The 18,446-nt window shown below is 51.1% G+C and overlaps 1 protein-coding gene across 9 annotated transcripts in view; it reads left to right on the forward strand.

The window, feature by feature from the left end:
• Positions 1-18,446, forward strand: part of fbrsl1 (fibrosin-like 1) — a 185,734-nt gene that overhangs the window by 125,180 nt on the left and 42,108 nt on the right. For 6 of the 9 annotated variants that reach the window (XM_061259820.1, XM_061259826.1, XM_061259819.1 and 3 more), the window contains one exon: positions 15,054-15,102. The gene's annotated coding sequence lies outside the window, so the exon portion shown is untranslated. Of the gene's footprint in view, positions 1-3,306; positions 3,363-10,053; positions 10,124-14,816; positions 14,917-15,053; positions 15,103-18,446 lie in introns of those variants that run through there. The other 3 variants (XM_061259821.1, XM_061259823.1, XM_061259824.1) reach the window with 3 other exon arrangements.

Below are 18,446 nucleotides of genomic sequence, written 5' to 3' on the forward strand. Positions count from 1 at the left end.
CTCGCGGCTTCCTTTAGGCGGCTACGTTACATCGCTGCCAGGAGAGAGACGACAACCCTCTTCCTCAGAAGGCTGTGATTTGGCTGGAGGGGAGATTTTTTATTTATTTATTTTTTTTACCGGAACGTTCCATGTCTGTGGGCAGAGGCTAAGGTGGGGGCGTGGGGGGGCGTTTTGGGGAAAGAATAGTGGCGCAGAAGACGTAAATAACCCGAGCGCACACTGGGAAACCGTCTCCCCCTTCAGCCCGCTGTGTGGAGTTTGTGGATTGCGCGGGAGGAATGGTGAGAAGGGTTGGAGGAACCCTCCGAGGAACCCTGGAGTGTGTGAAAGAGAGCGAGAGAGAGGGAGAGGGGGAGGAGGCATTGCCCTCACCTTCTGCTGTGTTTTGGGATTGGGGGTGGGGGGGGTATTTTTTGGTGGAGGGTTAAAGGAGAACCCCAGGGAGGCCTACAGCCTGAGTACACATCTGCTTTGCTTGTCTAATTGTACATGAAGGTATCGATCCGTAGAGAGGCCTCCACTGTAGCAAACGGCTTCGCCGCCCGAAACGTAGGCAGGCTGCCAATCACGGCCGAGGAAGGGGGTGGGGGGCGGCGGGTGCCCACCTGCCCAGCCGGACGGGGAGGGTGGGGGGCTGCTCTTTGGCAGCGGGGATTGCAACAGAGCCCTAATTATACAGGGGGGAGGAGAGGCGGGGGAGGGGGCGTATGTAGCAGGTTAATGAGGCCTGTTGGGCCGCCCTGCGGCGAACACCTGAACGAGCGCTGCCAAAAACTGTGTGTGTGTGTGTGTGTGTGTGTGTGTGTGGGGGTATCTGTGTGTGTGTATCTGTTTGTGTGTGTGTGTGTGTGTGTGTGTGTGCGTGCGTGCGTGCAGGTGTCTGTCTGTGTGTGTGTGTGTGTGTGTGTGTGTGTGTGTCTGCGTGTGTGTGTGTGTGTGTGTGTGTGTGTGTGTTTGCGCGTGTGTGTGTGTGTGTGTGTGTGTGTGTGTGTGTGTTCGTCTTTCCCTGCATCTGGTAATTGCTTCCAAAAGGTTGTGGTTGCCTCTTACATGGACCCACCGTTACAGGTGTCCAAACCCTCCGCCGTGATAAAATAACAAGAGAATGAGGAGTAAGATGTGTCTGGGAAGCGAAAGAATCCCTCCAAGCGGGACCAAACCCCATCCCTGCTGTGCCCCCCCCCCTCCCCGGGTCTGTAGTAAAGCCTTTAAGCAGAGCAGAAGGTTCTGGAAGGCAGGCCAGGGCTGGGGCGGATGAAGCCGCTTGCCGAGGCCCGTCTGTGGGGCTCAGGAGGCTTCCTCACAGGCTCTCTCCGCCCGCCGGGATTATCCACCTTTTATCACACGGCTGTTTACGGCGGGAACCCGGGAGCCGGCCCGGCTCGAACGCGCCTTCACGTCCGACCGACTCTCTGCCCAAATGACGCTACGCGTGAAACCACCCCCCTCAATCGGCATTAATAGTAGTGTGGACCAGTTAATGTGGAATGGCATTAATAGTAGTGTGGACTGTGTCAGTTAATGTGGAATGGCATTAATAGTAGTGTGGACCGTGTCAGTTAATGCGGAATGGCATTAATAGTAGTGTGGACCATGTCAGTTAATGTGGAATGGCATTAATAGTAGTGTGGACCATGTCAGTTCATAGGTGCTGGATTGTTTCACTTAAGGGTAATTTTTAAAAGAAGGAAAAAAAAAAAAAAAAACATCAGGCAATTTGGAAATAGGCTACTAATTAAAGGAAAGGATTGTTTTAGATTTTATAGATGTGCAGCACTTAAAAAGCCTGGCTACTTTAAAACGATCATTTTGACATTCAAGAGGCTTTTGAAAGCTTTCCAGGCTCTGGTTTTTCCCCTCCTTTATTGACAGGAAATGGTTATTCTGCCGCAGAACAATTAGCCGTTTAACCTTGCCTGTCCAATACGAGGGGATCGATACGGTACATAATGTACGCGTGTAAACTGTAACGTGGGGCCGGGTGGGCGGGGAGGAGCGGATACAAAATGGCGGCAGACGTTGGCGGGTGACCGCATGGTGCCACTTCGCCGCGGAGAGTTCTCTCCGCCCCTGGAGCGCCCCGAGCAAAAGCGGCTTTTAACACCCGCTAAAATATTCACCGCGCTCCGCTACGCCCCGACGCGGAAATGGGATCTCTGCTCCGGGGGTGAAACTGTTTGCATGTTGTCCTCCTTCTCTCCCACCCCCACCCTGCCACCACCACCAATGAATAATTGAGAGCGCACCATGTAAAACAAAGATACATTAACTCGCTTCATTATATTTTAATCTGGAGTCAGCGAGGGGGTTTGTTTAACGTGATCAGGCTCTGCGGCATACGGTGCTGAGGGCTTTCTGGGGCTACGGTAAATCTACCCCCCCCCCCGCCCCCACCCACCTCTCCACCCAAGTCCATCGCTGGAGCATTTTGATTTTTATTTTTATTTTGAAGATCTGATTCTTTGGCGCATTCCTCTATCGTCTTTGGCCTTTCAGAAGGGTGGGGAAGCTTAAATGGTTAGACACCCAGGTTGGCGAGAGGTTGTGAGGAGTTGATAAGAAGTTTCCGGAAGGAAGGACCTGGCACAGGCAGTGAGAGAACGCTCAGGGGGAAGACCGTTTCAGGTGCCGAGCCGTCGCTGATTTCCGCCGCTGTTGGGACTGTAATGCATCCGCTCGTGCCTGTTTTAATCTCTTAATTTGCATGAGGAAAGTAAATGGTTATTCACACATGAGTGGACACACGCTTGTCATCTAGAAGCGCAGGTATTATTTATTTTTTTTGCCCCCTTAAAAAAAAAAAAAAATAGGCAGTATGTTTATCTGAGTTTTTTTTGTTTTTCTTCTTGCTTTGCATATTACACCCTTGGCATCTCCAAAATATTGATCTTGCCTGGTGCAATTGAGTCAACCAAGAGGGCCAGAATGCGGGGTTTGCACTTTCATATTTCAGTGTTTCATAGGTTCCAATACACAGGACAATGTCAGTAAAGCGTAGAAAGGTATAGGTATTTTAGTCCCAAACAATGACGTATCTGACCCGGGCCTGATTGGCAGGAACGGTGTGTGAATCGCAGCCTCGTCTAAAGGTCACTGCTGAGGTGGGCTGAGCGCTCGGTTACACCGCCTGCGCCCGCCTAATCTGTCCAAACGAGGCGCCAGATATTCGCCGCGACATCCGAGAGTGTTTATTTCTGCGTGGCCCCGCTTCCTGGGGCCCGGGGTTCCCGAGAACACGGCCCCGACGCCGTCCAACGGCAGCTACGCGCCGAGAAGGTCACGGGGGACAAACGCCTAAGGTCATCCGCGTGAGGTCGTCGCCGGTCTCTGCGGTCTCTGCGGTCTCTGCGGTCTCTGCGGTGAGTTACCGTGCCGTACGTGCCTGCCTCGCCGTAGCCTCCGTCAGCCAATCACGCGTGTCCCTCCCATCCTCCGGTAACTTCATCAACTAAAGACGTGGGTAAAAAAAACCTCTAAATAAAGACGCGGGATTGGAGAGAGAGGTTTTAGCGCTGCGGTGGGTCTGTCCCGTGACCAGGGTCTGGTTTCCGTTCCCATACCTGAAGCCCCCGGTTATAACCCCTCCGTCACTGCAGGGCCGCCACCTGACCACAACAAAACCACCCCCGACCGCACCGCCAACCCCAAGGCTAACGGATGATCCCCCTCTTAGCCTCGTTTGGAAATAGCGGCCAGTGGAGTGTTTGGCAAGGTGTGAAAAAATGTTGTCCACTCCAACCCCCCCCGAATTCTCTATTTATATGGACGGCTGACTTGGGGAAGCATTTTAAAAGCCTTCCTGAGCATTCTGCCCCCCCCCCCCTCCCCACCAGCACCCTGCGATGGGGGGGTTGAGTTACAGCTGCCGGTAACACGAGTCCCACTCTGACTTTTTAAAAAGTAAATTCCACTTAACGCTCCGCATCCCTTTCCAAACGGGAGCCAGCGTGTGAGGGCGGGGGGGAAGGCCGCCGGGGGTTCGAGCCTCCCTAATATAGCACCTGGCGTGTCCGTTTGCGCTCTGCTGGGGTCGGGAACAGCAGGGGGTCGGGGGTGAGGGGCAGGTCTGGAGCTGCCAGGCCACGCCGTTTCAACACTTCTCTCCTGTCAGGCGATCGGGTGGATTGCGGTCTGAAGAACCCCGCTGCCCGCTATAAACATTCGCAGTGGACCTGCGGCACTGTCGCGATGCACGGCTCTGGAATTCAACAATCCCAGCGCCGTGAGCCTCTGTGGAACGGTGGGAGCCAGCACTGTCCAGGGCCCTACCACATCCCAAAGAGAGGGAGGGAGAGAGGGAGAAAAGGAGAGAAGGAGAGAGGGAGAGAGAGAAAAGGAGAGACAGACAGAGAGAGAGAGAGGGGGAGAGAGTAAAGGAGAGAGACAGAGAGAGATATAAGGAGAGAGACAGAGACAGCAAAAGGTCGCTTGTATTCAAGGATGAAAATAAACTCCTGCTCCCGAGCTGTAGAATTATTCTGGATGGGCAAATACAGGAGCACCAGTCTGGTGTGTCCGTTCTGGTACAGTGTTTTTATTTATTCTATTTGATTTATTTCTGCCTCAGCCGGTCATTTTGTGTTTGAGCGGATGGTTGGTGTGAGTTAACAGCAGTGCGCGGCTGGGTGGAAACGCGCCCTCCTCCTCCTCCTCCTCCTGCTCTTCCTCCTGTTAAAGTGACCTGTGCTTGACTCAGCCTGCCAACGTGCTGCCACACAGTGCACCCTCCTGACAGATGGGTTTGCGCTCCCCGCAACACACATCCTGTCTCTGCTGCGGCTTGGCTGTGTGTGTGTGTGTGTGTGTGTGTGTGTGTGTGTGTGTGTGTGTGTGTGTGTGTGTGTGTGTGTGTGTGTGTGTGTGTGTGTGTGTGTGTGTGTGTGTGTGTGTGTGTGTGTGTGTGTGTGTGCGGTGGGGAGGGGAGGGAGGGTCAATATGTATATATGTATTTTTTTTACCACTACATCATTTTAGTTCCAAATGTGTGGGCTGTGTTTTACTTTTTTGTTGTTTAAATGCAGCAAAGGCTCTAAGTCGCACCCAACACAGACTGTGCTCAGAGTTCAGACTGTTCTGATCGTGAAGTGCGTTTTGGTTTGGGGTTTTTTTGGGGGGTTTTTTCCTTCCTGCCTGAAGGTAGCAGCTTCCGCTGCTGTCTCCGGGCAGATGCCACCAGGGCTAGCGACAGCTAACTGCTAGCCCTCGAACGCCCCGCCCCCTATGCTCATTATGATGTCACCACGGCTTCCACTTGTCCACGTAAAGGAACGCTACGCAGGAACATTCCCAGCTAATGCAGGATGTTCTCACATGTTTACTGGAATGTTTTGTCAATGTTATAACATTGTCACTACTATGCAGAAGCATTGTGAGAATGTGTTTGTGTTAGCTGGGTTATTTTGGGTGCTTCTAAAGCTGAACTTCTCCGTCGCGCTCTTATGACATCACATCAACGTCCATAACAGACAAACAGATTACTATAGGGCAGGGTGGCTAAGGTACATGCCTGGGACCCAGAAGGTTGGTGGTTCAAGCCCCGATGTGGCTGCAATAAGATCCGCACAGCTGTTGGGCCCATGAACGAGACCTCGCATTGCTCCAGGGGGGGATTGTTTCCCTGTTTAGTCTAATTAACTGTAAGTTGCTTTGGTTAAAAGCATCAGCCAAATAACATTATTATTCATGTTTTCCAGTTCAGAGATAGGGGTGGAATTCCATTTTTAAAAATCTCCCCGTGATATCGCGAGGCCAAAGGCAGTGGGCTGCTGCCCTTTCAGAGGAGCAGAGCAGGGAGAGCGTAATGGGCAGACAGTCGAGACGCCCGCACACTCCTCCATCTTGACTTTAGTCATCCTCTGAGTCACCTCCAAACTAGCTCCACCATGGCACTGCCTCCTGAACACCCCCCCTCGCCCCCCCCCCTCCCCCTCAGCCGTGCGCGGGCTCAGAGTCACATCCCTCCGTTTGACTTTGAAAAGCGTGGATGTTCATTTCCACCATGTCAGTCCGTTACGGCTCCACTCACACAGTCTGTTTCTGTTTGTTTGCTTTGCGCGTAAAATAAATTATAGTTTTTTCTCTCTCTGCGACTGCAGACGATGCTATCTGCTTCTGAAGCGCCCAGTTTTCACTGTTACATCTACGGTTTTACGTGGTGTCTGTAAATTTCTGTCTTTTTCCCAAAAAAGCCGGCCAGGTTGTAAAATAGAGGTGCTGTTTGAGGGAAAATAAAATGTGTCCTTCAGAACGCAAAAGCAATTATATTTGTGTTTTTTTTCACAACATGCACAGAAATATTTCTAGAGGCTTTTGTTGTCTGACAGAATGCTAATGGCGTGAGCAGCCAATGAGAAGCCCCGGGACAGAATCATTACATTACATTACATTATTGGCATTTGGCGGACGCTCTTATCCAGAGCGACATACAGTTGATTAGACTAAGCAGGAGACAATCCTCCCCTGGACCAATGCAGGGTTAAGGGCCTTGCTCAAAGGCCCAACGGCTGTGCGGATCTTATTGTGGCTACACCGGGATTAGAACCACCGACCTTGCGTGTCCCAGTCGTTTACCTTAACCACTACGCTACAGGCCGCCCTGTATGATAATCATGTGAGCGGCCAATGAGAGGCCCTGGGACAGAATATTAATAGCGTGAATAGCCAATGAGAGGCCCCGGGACAGAGTGTTAATAGCGTGAGCAGCCAATAACGACCCTCTCGCTCTTTCTCTGTCTTTGTATCTGTCTCTCCAGTCTTCATCAGCGTTCAGATGTCTCTCTGCTTTGTAAGTCTTAAAGAACGGGGGCGATTCTCCCCCTCACGTTTCCGTGAGTTAACCGACGGGTAATGCAGGGAAAGAGCCGGAACTGTCCATCCCATTCACCCCATATCACCACCGCCCCCCCCACTCCCAATGCCCACTCCTGGCATCTCAGTGCGTGGTGGGGGGTTACTGTTCCCATGGGAACGCTGACTGATGCAAACGTTGTCCCATTTTTTTGAAATAAATGGTTCGTCTGGGTTTCTTTTGCTTTGCATATGGCACCCACGGCCCCTCCAAAACGTGCTGAGTCAGCATGTGACATTTGAATTGACGTGTGCCGATTCAAATCGAGGCGAACTAAGCGATGACCGCTTAATTTATTTATTTAACGCGTGAGGTTTTGCATTCCCTTATGCACCTATAGGGTAGCCATTTTGCGCAGTTTGCGCAGTTTGCATGAAGCATTCGCCAAGTTTTTTTTCTTCTTTTTTTTTCTGACACCCACACCCCAGTTTCTTCACACCCCAGGTTTATTTGCTTGCGATCAGGGCTATTTGCACGTGGCTTACCCGTGTCCTTTCCTGCCTGTTGAAATTTGATTTCCTCCTACCTGGTCTTATTTATTTATATATTTTTCTTCCCTCCATCCCTCCCTTTCTCCATGCCTCTCTCTCTCACACTCTCCTTCTCTCTCCATCCCTCCCTCCCTCCCTCCCTCCATCCCTCTCTCTCCCTCCCTGCATCCCTCTCTCACACTCTCCTTCTCTCCATCCCTCTCTCCCTCCCTCCCTCCCTCCATCCCTCTCTCCCTCCCTCTCGCTGTGTGAAATCTTTCATGTCTGCTTTTCTCATTCCTCCTTATCTGGTGACTCCTGGCCGGGCGGTGGCCCCCGGGAGGCGAGCGCGGTGCTGATTTGTGGCCCCCCGTCAGAGGGGGGGGGGTTTAATGCGAGACGTTCCTGTGCCCTTCCCGCTGATGAAACCACCCTCTGCTCTCCCCCGATAGGCTCCTAATTTGTATACTAAACTGACAGGCAGCCATGATAAAGCCTAGCAGCTGCTCGTCCGCGGAGAGAGGGAGGGAGATGGAGAGAGGGAGAGAGGCAGGGAGGAGAGGAATCGAGAGAGAGGAGGGAGTTGTCAGCCTGTAGCGTCTGCTATTACCGAGGAGGAGGCGGAGACGAGAGGGAGCTCCGCCTTCCAGCGCAAAATGGCCGCTCACTTGGGCCAGGTCCGAGGACGCAGCGAGGGGATGCTGTCGCCCCAGTTGCGTTTTCGCTCTTCGGGGGAGGGCTTCCTCAGTACAAGTTCCTCATTACACCCGTACCCCTCTCCGTGCTGTAATCTTGCCTCTGCATGTTGGGCTTGAGTTCAGGCGATCGGCGTCCATGACAGTCTAATACCCGTTGAGTGGAAGGTGCCCCTGCTTGTGGCACACGTTCGCCTGTGAAGCCATGGAGCACCGTCCTCGCCCTGTGGCCAGCACTTCAGCACAAAGTACCAGGAGCTGAGGAAAGCGGACTGCCCTCTGCCGGTTTTGGGTGGGGGGTGGGGGGGGGCAGGTCAGACGAGGTTGCAATCAGGCCGGTCCTCCCCGGCTCTGGTGTTAAATGCGACGGGGGGAAAGGAGCGGGGGAAAGGAGCGGGGGAAGCGTGATTGTACCTCATCGGACAGAGCGCGCGCTGACGGGGAGATTTGTCAAAGCGCTGGGGCACTACATGAATGACGGGGAGAGAGAGAGAGAGAGTGCGGCCTTGTGGGTTTGGACAGAGGCCCGGCTGGTAACGGGAGGAGTGTGAAGTGTGTGTGTGTGTGTGTGTGTGTGTGTGTGTGTGTGTGTGTGTGTGTGTGTGTGTGAGTGTGGGGGGGGGGGGGTGGGAGGGTGACAGCAGAGGAGGTGAGGGGAGGTGCAGGAGGAGGAGTAGGGAGGTGACAGTGATGAAACACTGGCCCAGGCCACAAATTAACACAAGTGTTTGGGAGAGAGAGAGAGGGAGAGGGAGAAGGAGAGAGGGGCATGCCAGGGTAATTAAGAGCCTGGGGGTCTCTGCCAGCATGCCAGCCCCCCTCGCCCCCCGACAGCCTGCTCTCTCTGATAAATGGCCCCACCTGCCCGCTCGGCTGCTAGCCGCAGTGTTGCATCACCCCAGCTTCGCCCCCGCCCACCAGGAGAAAGCCCCTACCCCCCACCCCCCTACGCCCCCACGCCCCTACGCCTCTACCCCCCTACCCCCCTGACGCCCTCGCCGTGTTCATGTCCACCGCTCCGCCCTGCTCTCAGAGAGCCGCACCCGCACCAGAGAGGAAGGGGGGTGAAACACAACGCCCCCCTGCCTTTTGATCACTGCGTTGAAAGGCGCCTTAATATTTGCTTAGTAAATAAGTCTGTTGAACTAAAGGGGGAAAAAAACTCCACAAACTGGATTTGTGGAGGTGGTGATTGTGTGCTGCAGTTGCTGCCAGCGCTTAACCCATATTACAACCCCCATCCCTCTCTACATTACAACCCCCATCCCTCTCTACATTACAACCCCCATCCCTCTCTACATTACAACCCCCATCCCTCTCTACATTACAACCCCCATCCCTCTCTACATTACAACCCCCATCCCTCCCTACATTACAACCCCCATCCCTCTCTACATTACAACCCCCATCCCTCCCTACATTACAACCCCCATCCCTCCCTACATTACAACCCCCATCCCTCCCTGTGCTGCCCTGGGTTCGATTTTCCAACACGGCTTCTTCGAAACCGTGGACCCATCTCTCTCTCCAAACCCTCTCAGCGAAGTGGAGAAAACACATAAGGGGCAGGTGGACTGTGCGCTGTCCTTAGTAAAAAATGGTAGCAATACGGCATTGTTCACGAGCAGAGTAATGCGTCTCTGTGCCTGCTCGGTGCCGTTAAACCCTGAGTTTTCTCCTCAGTAAGGTGTTTTGCGGGAGAGAGCTGCCGGGTGGTTGATGGCCGTTTCTTGCATTGCTCCCCAAAGTGACATTGCGGCGGATGCCTGGGGCTCGCCGGGCATTAAAACCGTATCCGATGTTGACAAAATGGCCGCCCCTCTCCCTTTTTTCACCCGGCCCCTGTGTGCAATAACGCCGTACGACCCGGCAACGGTGATTCATTACGCCGCGGGAAAAAAAGAAAAGAATAAAGTGTGTGTGGGCACCGGAGACATTGTAAACAAGGGCACTTCATCCCGGACGCTCCGCGGGGAGCGGAGTTCCGGGTTTACCGTCGGCTTTTGTCTGGAGCGCCGCGGCGTTCCCTCCTGTTTGGGGAACGTCTGACCTCTCTCTCTCGGCGTAGTGCAGCGCACGCAGTTTTCTTTCCGATGCAGAGATCAAAGGTAAGGCCCGTGCCCCAGATCGCTTGATATAACGAGACGGCGAAATCGCCCCCTCAGCACTATTTACAAAATGAGGTTAATTGAAACGGGGATAATTGCTGACCTCCGTGTCTTTGTAAAAGAAATTACAGCTTTAACTGATCAATGCCTTTTCATAAATTCATGCCACAAGGTCGCTGGGATGATTAGCTCTCCGCGCCGCGCTCTTTGAAGCGGCTCGTTTGGTGGAAATGTATTCTGCTTTGACTATTCCGCTCATTTGAAGAATTTTGCTCCAGTATAGTTACTTACATATCACTTGCATACATTCGCTCTAACAAGGCTCCGTTTCTGAAATTCGCATTATGCCGTGGTTGGAACGACGGAGAAGCAATCTGCCCCCCTCCCCCAGGAAAAAGGTGTTTGTTGTTGCTGGGAGATTTATGCGGCCAGTGAGTCACCTCTATGGGTGGAAGTCGAGGGGGGGGGGGCAAAGGGGGTGCTTTCCAAAACAAACAGAGGTGTAATTTCTAATTTGGCATTCCTTAAATCTCCTGAGTTACGCCGCTGCTTTTGGCGGGGTGGTCTTCGGGGAGAAGTTAGCGCTCCGTCGGTGGGATGAACCCCCCCCCCCCCCCCCACACCTCCCCCCTCCTCGCTCTTCGCCCCTCGCCCGAGCGCAGGAAAGCGGGAGGATTTCACAGCTGCTCGGAGCGGGCTGAGCTGGAGCCCGTGACCTGGCTGTTGCTCCCCCCCCCCTTCCGCGGGGAGCCCTGGTGCGGCGCAGAGGAAGCTGAATCATAAAGCATGCCTAATGAATGGAATAAGGAAGGGGAACCGCGGGCCCCTGACGGCCCTCCTGAGAGCCGGCCCGGCCCCGAGGCCTCAGGCCTGAATAGCAGACGTCCTCAAAGGTCAGGCTTCCTGCCGACTAGTCCAAGGGCTCTGGCTTCCAGCAACGTGGTTTGAATTTCCTTCGTTTTTGAAATGGCTATACGCCATTCCCCCTCCCCCACCCTCCCCCTCAACCCCCTCACATTTCCTTTGGAAAACTTGGCCTTTGGTCTTCTTCTCTCCCTCGCTCTCGCTCCCTCTCTCACTCAAGCACACACACAGGCGTATACACACACACATACACACACACACACACACACACGCCTGAAGTGCGAGAGTGTGAAGAATTTGTTCTACTCGACCTCTGCCCGCCTCTGGGCCCAGCTGGGGAGATTACAAGCAGAACAGACCTGCTGAAAAAATGTAAACTTGGCTGACAAACACCCGAGTCCGTGTGTGTGTGTGTGTGTGTGTTTTTCTTTCTTTTTTTAGAAAGAAAGAGGAGAGGGCTAGAATGCAGCAAAGACAGACTCTGTTTTGACATGCCTTTTAGGAGAATCGCTTTTATAAACGGGCTTCTGTAATTCGGCCCGCGGAGTGGCTGTGGGTCAGAGCCTTTCGGCGGAGTCGGGCCGCGGAGGTAAGGCTATCGTCTGCCGGTATCGACGGATTCCGTAAAATCCACCTGAGGTGCGGGTGCGTTTCTGGGACAATAACAACCCTTTTATATGCCAGTGAGCCGCGCACAAACACACTCTTGGCTATTGGTGCTTTTCCAACTTTTAGTTTCCAGCCATGGCGGGTCACGCACTTATTGCTGAAATAGTATTTCAATCAAAGTGGTGACGGCAGTCAAACAGCGGGCTCAGGAGCCGTTATGGTTATGTCAGGCCTGTTATATAATTGCAGCTTTTATTCGTCCACACTCGGGGAATGTTTTTATTTGGCAGCAGTGTATCCATTACAAGGAACGAATTGAGTGGTAAATTGACTCGTGTCCACAACGCGCTCGGCTGTTTTAAAGTGGTTTTTGAAGGCGCCAGGTTTGTCCGGAGCCACTGAACCACTAACCCCCGCCCACCCCAGTTCTTATCCATCCCCGGCGTGCACATTAACTGGCCTTTACAGGAGCATTCCATTTTAATAACCAAAATCTCATTCCTGTCCCCTGTGATCATGCAGACGTGCTCGTCTACGAAGAAGCTCCTGTCCCGGCTTCCAGAACTCTCTGTTCCGCAAGCTTAACTTCTTTTGTTTATCTTCATTCTTTCTCCGTAGCCCTCGAAATCTCTCCCAGTGCCTAGTTGGGTTCTTGGTTGGGTTTGGGTAGTAGTGTGTGGGGGGGAGCATGCTGCCCACTCCAGGTTGGAAGGAGAGCGGGATAGCGGTAAGGGAAACACTAGCTCCCCTAGTGGGGCAGAGGTCGTCCATGAAGATAAAACCTCTCCAGGGGACCTCCTCTTTGGAGCGCTCCCCTGGTTTTACCCCATACTTTAGCAGAGTCGGTCTCACAGCACAGAGGGGGAACGACGGCTCCAAGGTTTCATAGAGGCTCTAACCTGACGAGCTCCTCGGGAGGTATGAGGGAAGGAGGCTCCCTGTGGATTTGGGAGAGCTGTGTGCGTAGGGAGGATCTCAGGAGACAGTGGGAGTAAAAGATTTTCTTAGGACACGTGAGTCACGCTTCTTCCTCAGTTACAGTTCTACCATGTTTTGGCAAACTCTTTGGCAAAGGTCTTTTGCCGCCATGGTAATGTGTCTGCCATATCTTGGTAGATTATCCACAGTTTTGTGCCCTCATAGTTAAAGTTTTGTCATGTTTCTGTAGACGCTCAAAGGTAATCTGCCCCCATGGTTACAGTTTTGCCATGATCTAGTAGACTAGTATTCTGCTCCTGTGGTTTGCCATGTTTCGGTACATTCTGAAAGGTCTTTCTCCCCCACGATCACGTGTTCAGCATATTTCGGTAGACTATCCACCCTCTGATGCCCTCAAGGCTAAAGTTTTGTCATGTTTCGGTAGCCTCTCAAAGGTCGTCTGCCGCCATGGTGACAGTTTCGCCGTGTTCCTGTAGACTCTCCGGCTTCTTCAGCTTCTTCTTTATCTCCCGTGCGTTGCACAAAATGGCCGCTGCGACGGCAGCCCAGCCCGGAACGTTCCGAGCAGACTGCTTTAACATATGTTCAGGCTTACGGCTCGCTAAAGGAGAGCGCAGGGCCCCGGCTATAGGGAATGTGCTGGCGAGGAAACTCACAGTTTACGCGTTGTGTGTGTGTGTGTGTGTGTGTGTGTGTGTGTGTGTGTGTGTACAGACATCCGCCATACGATAAGGAAGACGTGGCGTGTCAATGTTATCTTTCTGTACGCAAGCATTGCAGCTTCTGCCAAACAGTGGGCTGTCTGCAGTTGATTTACGACCTGATGGCTGGGTTTAAAATAGGTTTTTCATGCCTTTCCTGGTAGGTGTATATTTTTGTAAACCTGTGGTGTGTTTTCTTATTAGACAGCCTGCCAAAACCCACACGCACATCACGGATGGGAATGCCAAGCAAAGCTTAGCCTAGTTGTGTCTACTGTCACCTAATCACCGGATATTTCCTGTTTCTCTATTTTTTTAATACCTTTAGTGGTGTGCTTAAAAAAAAATGTTGGAAATAATCAGCGTACAGTATTTCCAAACCTCCTGTTATAACAGCAACAACAAACTTTGAACAGTTATTTATGTACTGCTTATGCGATTGTGTGCGATATATGAGTTTTGTGATGAGTTGCTTGCCTCTGTCAGAAGGTTCTAAGATATGTGTGAAAGCCAATGAAAACTACACAGGAAGTGACAGGTGCTACAAATAAAGGCAGTTTGTTTTTTTTTACCACAGAAAGTGATATTTACTGCTCTCAGATAAGAGCAGGTTTCGGTTTTTATGTACAAGTATCATCTTGAGTCAGATTGAGTTATGCATCACCCGTATGGTTCAGAATGTATGTTTCATCTCAAAAACCATGATAAAGTCAGCCCCCATCTCTTTCAGAATGTTTGGTTCAGGAAAAAAAGCCCCACTTGAAAAGCCTAAAACTGTGATGTTGCACTCATTAACAGCTCATTTAAACATTCAGATAAATGACGGCAGAGCTGTCAGTCTGAGTTGTATGGGAAACATGTGACACTCCTCAATTTAACATTTCGGCAAAGGTTTTTATTTATTTTATTTTATTTTAATTTTTTTTTGGGAGGGGGGGGCATAACGGGACCTCAGTTAACACACTGATCTCCCAACGGGGGACCAGATGGTGAAAGGTCATCACCATGGTGACGTATCCTGAGTGGACCTCCACAATTTCGAGAGTAGTCCTCTCTGGAGTCACGGTCACGAGGGCCCCCCCCGCTTCCTGTCAGGTTTTCTGACAACTCCGTCCTCACAGCCTGCATCTGCTCAGGGTGGTTTTTGGGTGGCACAACAGTGCCCCCTACTGTTATCACTGTCCCAGGCTGCTGGAGAGCCAAAAAGAAAACCTTGGGAGAAGGTACTGAAGGCAGGAAGACCCAACAGGGCAAACATAAAAGAAGAACGAGATTGATGACAGGGCCCAGGGGTTTAGAGGGGTTTGAGTAGTGAGGCATGGCGGCCATTTTGTGGTTGGGAAATGTAAGGCCTGCTCCCGGCTCTATCCTTGGAAGTGAAGGTGAAAGATTTGCGTGCCCTTTCCGGGGCTCGGTGGGATGGTATGATTGCCGTCCTGTGATGTAGGTGTGGAGTTTCACATTTTTGCTCGCCTAAAAAAAAAGAAAGAAATGGATTTAAAAATGAGCCGCTCTTCGTGTCCTCAGCGTTCATCAGCGTACGGTTTTACGCCAGCGCATGACCACGGACCTGAGAAGCACTTGAGTCTGTGTTCCCGTGCTCTTTCATCCCCTGGATACGCTCAGCGGTGTCGTCAACAGAGAAAACTGAGAAACACACAAACGAGATAAAATAAAAATGTATTCTGCTACTACTCATTAGCGCCTTGATTAAGCAAATGCATAATGTTGTTCTGATGTTGATGTTGAAAATCTTGTGCTCTTTCCACACCATTAACATTTCCCTCTCTCTCCCTCCCTCCCTCTCTCTTCCTCAGGCTTCTGATGTAGGATCAGAGAAGCTCTTCTCCCCTACAGCAAGTAAAGGTAGGACTTGTGTGATTTATTTTTTATTTTTGATATGCCTTTCTAGATCCTTCTCTCTCCCTTGGAGGCATCTGTACGAAACTCTCATAGAAACCCAACTGCTATGGCCGCCGCTCTTGGCAAAACCGCGATATCCACAAATCTTGGGCAGGTTTGCACCTCTGGGTCGTCCTAAAGAGTTTGGAGATCGAGAAATCTCTGTTCCTCACCTGTGTGCTTTGGCCCCTGTCTGCACTGCAAAAAAAATAAAATAATAAGTATTTAGTTCTTATATTGGGACTTAAAATCGTATTTCTTTTACTCTTTTGCTAAATAAGATAAATATCTGATGGTTTGACTCATTTCAAGTTTTGCCAATGGGGTATGAATGAGCAGTAACTTAAAACAAGCTAATATTTCATACTTGAGAGAAAAAAAAAAAAATCTTAAGTCTTTTTGCAAGATTTTTTGCAGTGTGTAGGCCCAGGGCCCCCCCACACCCAACGAAAGCTCCAGGAACATCAATAATAGACATTGCGGTGCAAGAGGGCTATTTGTTTAAAGTAGGGCTATTTCCGAAGGGGAGATCGGAAACGTCTGCCAAGCAGCTGGGAGAGATTAGGAGCTGCATTTGAGTATGATTTTATTTTTTATTTTTTTGGGGTGGGGGGTTTTGGGGTTGCAGAGGAGAGGAAAAAGTGGTTTTGAACCGAATAACTGCCATACTCCTGCTCTGTGAGATGAGTGGTGTCCCAGCACATCGACACTGGGAACGATAATAAGAACGTAATTCAGCGGCCTGTAGCCCCACGGCTAAGGTTCATGACTGGTACCTGGAAGATTGGTGGTTCAAGCCCCCGTGCAGTCACAATAAGATCCACACAGATGTTGAGCCCTTGAGCAAGGCCCTTAACCCTACATTGCTCCGGGGGTATTGGCCCCTGCTTGGTCTAATAAACTGTATGTCGCTTTGGATAAAAAGCATCAGTTATGTAATGCAGTGGAGCTGTCGCTTGGCAACGCCGCCCCAGGTGGGCGGGGTCTGAGAGAGATGAGACTGTAGGTTGCGGTGACCTGGCGAAGGACCGCGGTTTTATTTGGGTTTTGGTTTGGTTTGGGTTGGGTATGGGTTTGGGTTTGGGTTTGGGTATGGGTATGGGTATGGGTATGGGTTTGGTTTGGTTTTGGGTATGGGTATGGGTATGGGTTTGGGTATGGGTATGGGTAGGGGTTTTGTTTTGGTTTTGGTTTTGGTTTGGGTATGGGTTTGGGTTTGGGTTTGGGTTTGGTTATGTTTAAGTTTGGGTTTGGTTTTGGGTTTGTCTGGGCGGGGGCACGCAGAAGCGTCTAGGTCATGTTTTTCCATAAGAGCCTGGTCGTGACTCAGGCAGCTTGTTTTCCCGTGACAGGGGCTTGTCCTGCTGCTTGTAAAAGTGTTGATTCCTTTCATCCCCCCCCCCCCACTCTGCCTCCCCCCTCCTTTCCCCATCCCTTCCCCACCCTGTAATCTGGAGAGGGGGTCTCACAGTAGGAAAAAACAGATCCTTCGGAAATCCTACTAATGTGAGCCACCCTGGCTAACCAAGCCCACCCCCTATCCGGGATTAAACCCTGCAATCCCATCAGCATTCACAGGGGGCGGGTCAGGAACCGGGAGTGGATTGGCTTGCGCCCCAGTCCTGTTAGAATGGGCCAGATTAGGATTACTGAGGGGTGGGAAAATGGAGTGGAAGTCAAAGCTTTAGCGAAGAGAAATCCCTCCAACGTTAGCGTAGCTGTCATGGCTGCCGTTGCCGTGCCGCTGCGGTCAGTGAAAGGGGAGGGGAGCGCGCTCAGGGTTTGGGCTAGGTCTGCACATGACGGACGACAGTCGCAGGAGTGAGAGTCTGGGGTACTGGGGGGTTTAAGAGAAGCTGCAGTGAATTAATGGGGTGGTCCAACACGTCTTCACGAGCCCCTTCAATCCCAGAGACCCTCTCCTCCCCTCAGTCACCCACACCGGATTAGTTTCCTCCGCTGCGTGGGTCTGTTCCATTAAAACACGGGTACGATTGTTATTTCGGGCCTGCGATGTAGATTCAGCCAGTTTTCAGTCCCAAATCGACGTAAACGCGCATTTTAGGGTCATCGTCCGAATCCCTCCTCATACACTTTCACTGGTGGTCTCTTAGGCCCGTTGCCGTGGGAAACTGGAGAATTCTGGAGAATCAAGCCAAATTAAACAAACTCACAGCTCTCGCCGGTGTTGTCTTAATTGCTGTCTAATTAAATGTGGTGTTGTGGTCTGCAGTTAATTAGTGCGGCTACTGTAATAGCCACCTCTACCAGCCCTGCTGCCTCACACAGTTAATTAGTGCGACTCCCGTAACTCCTGTTGTATCAATCGTGATTTTTCTGATTACAGGTTAGACATTCTGAGACATGGAGAGATGTATTAATCATCTATCTCTCACAAAAAAAAAGGGCTAACCTTTCCTTGCCTGATCAGCTGAATTGTACGTGCTAGTGTTGAAGAGTTCCGTGTTCTAGGACTCCGTTGCTCTCAGTGACCAGAAGTGATCATGTGACATCAGCGTTAGAACGTTCAGTTCAGAGCATTCTCGTCATATTTTTGTGGCGTTACCCCTTAAAGGGTAATTACACTCATGTTTTGAGTGTAAATGTGTTTGTATACCTACTTTACATTTAATCATTTTAAACTTGGCCGTTTCTTCACATATATGAAATAATATCATTTTGGGAGAAGAAACAAGTAGAAAAGCATGTCCTGTAAAAGTTTGAAAAATGCATTCTGCAGTCGAATTGTGGTGTCAGTGTACCCTCTTCAGGGCTCCTCCACATCATATAGATGATGATATATGATATATAATGTGTATTATGTAGAATATATGTAAAGTTTGTGTAGAAGGTGGAGCCAGGCTGAATCAGTGAGTGCTATTACTTTTCAAAGGGTTAAAGAGTTGAGGTTTGTCCTGACCGAAAAAGAGGAGCTAGCGGTAAATCCTTGTTCCTCTCCAGGCCTCGGTGGAGCCTGGGACAGCGTAACCGTGTGTTCCCCTAAATTCTGCCTGTACTGAGGCTCGTATAAACAGCCTCTGATAGGAGTGTGACGTGCAGGGCCTCTGTGTTCAGCTGGTCAGCCTCAGTGTGTGGGTGAAAGGATGCCCCCGATTGGCTGGAGACGAGCCTCAGTGCATCACGGCTGAAAGGCTGCCCCTGATTGGCTGAGAATGCAGCTATTGCTACTGCACCACAGAAGAGGGGTATACTACATCTTCATGGTATGTGGTGTTTTGGGAGTTATTGGGAAGACTCTGAGAACATGTCTGGAGGTGTACGTGCGACAAAACCAAGACTTCATGGGT

Source organism: Conger conger, chromosome 11 (assembly GCF_963514075.1).
Source record: "Conger conger chromosome 11, fConCon1.1, whole genome shotgun sequence".
Lineage (NCBI taxonomy): Eukaryota > Metazoa > Chordata > Actinopteri > Anguilliformes > Congridae > Conger > Conger conger.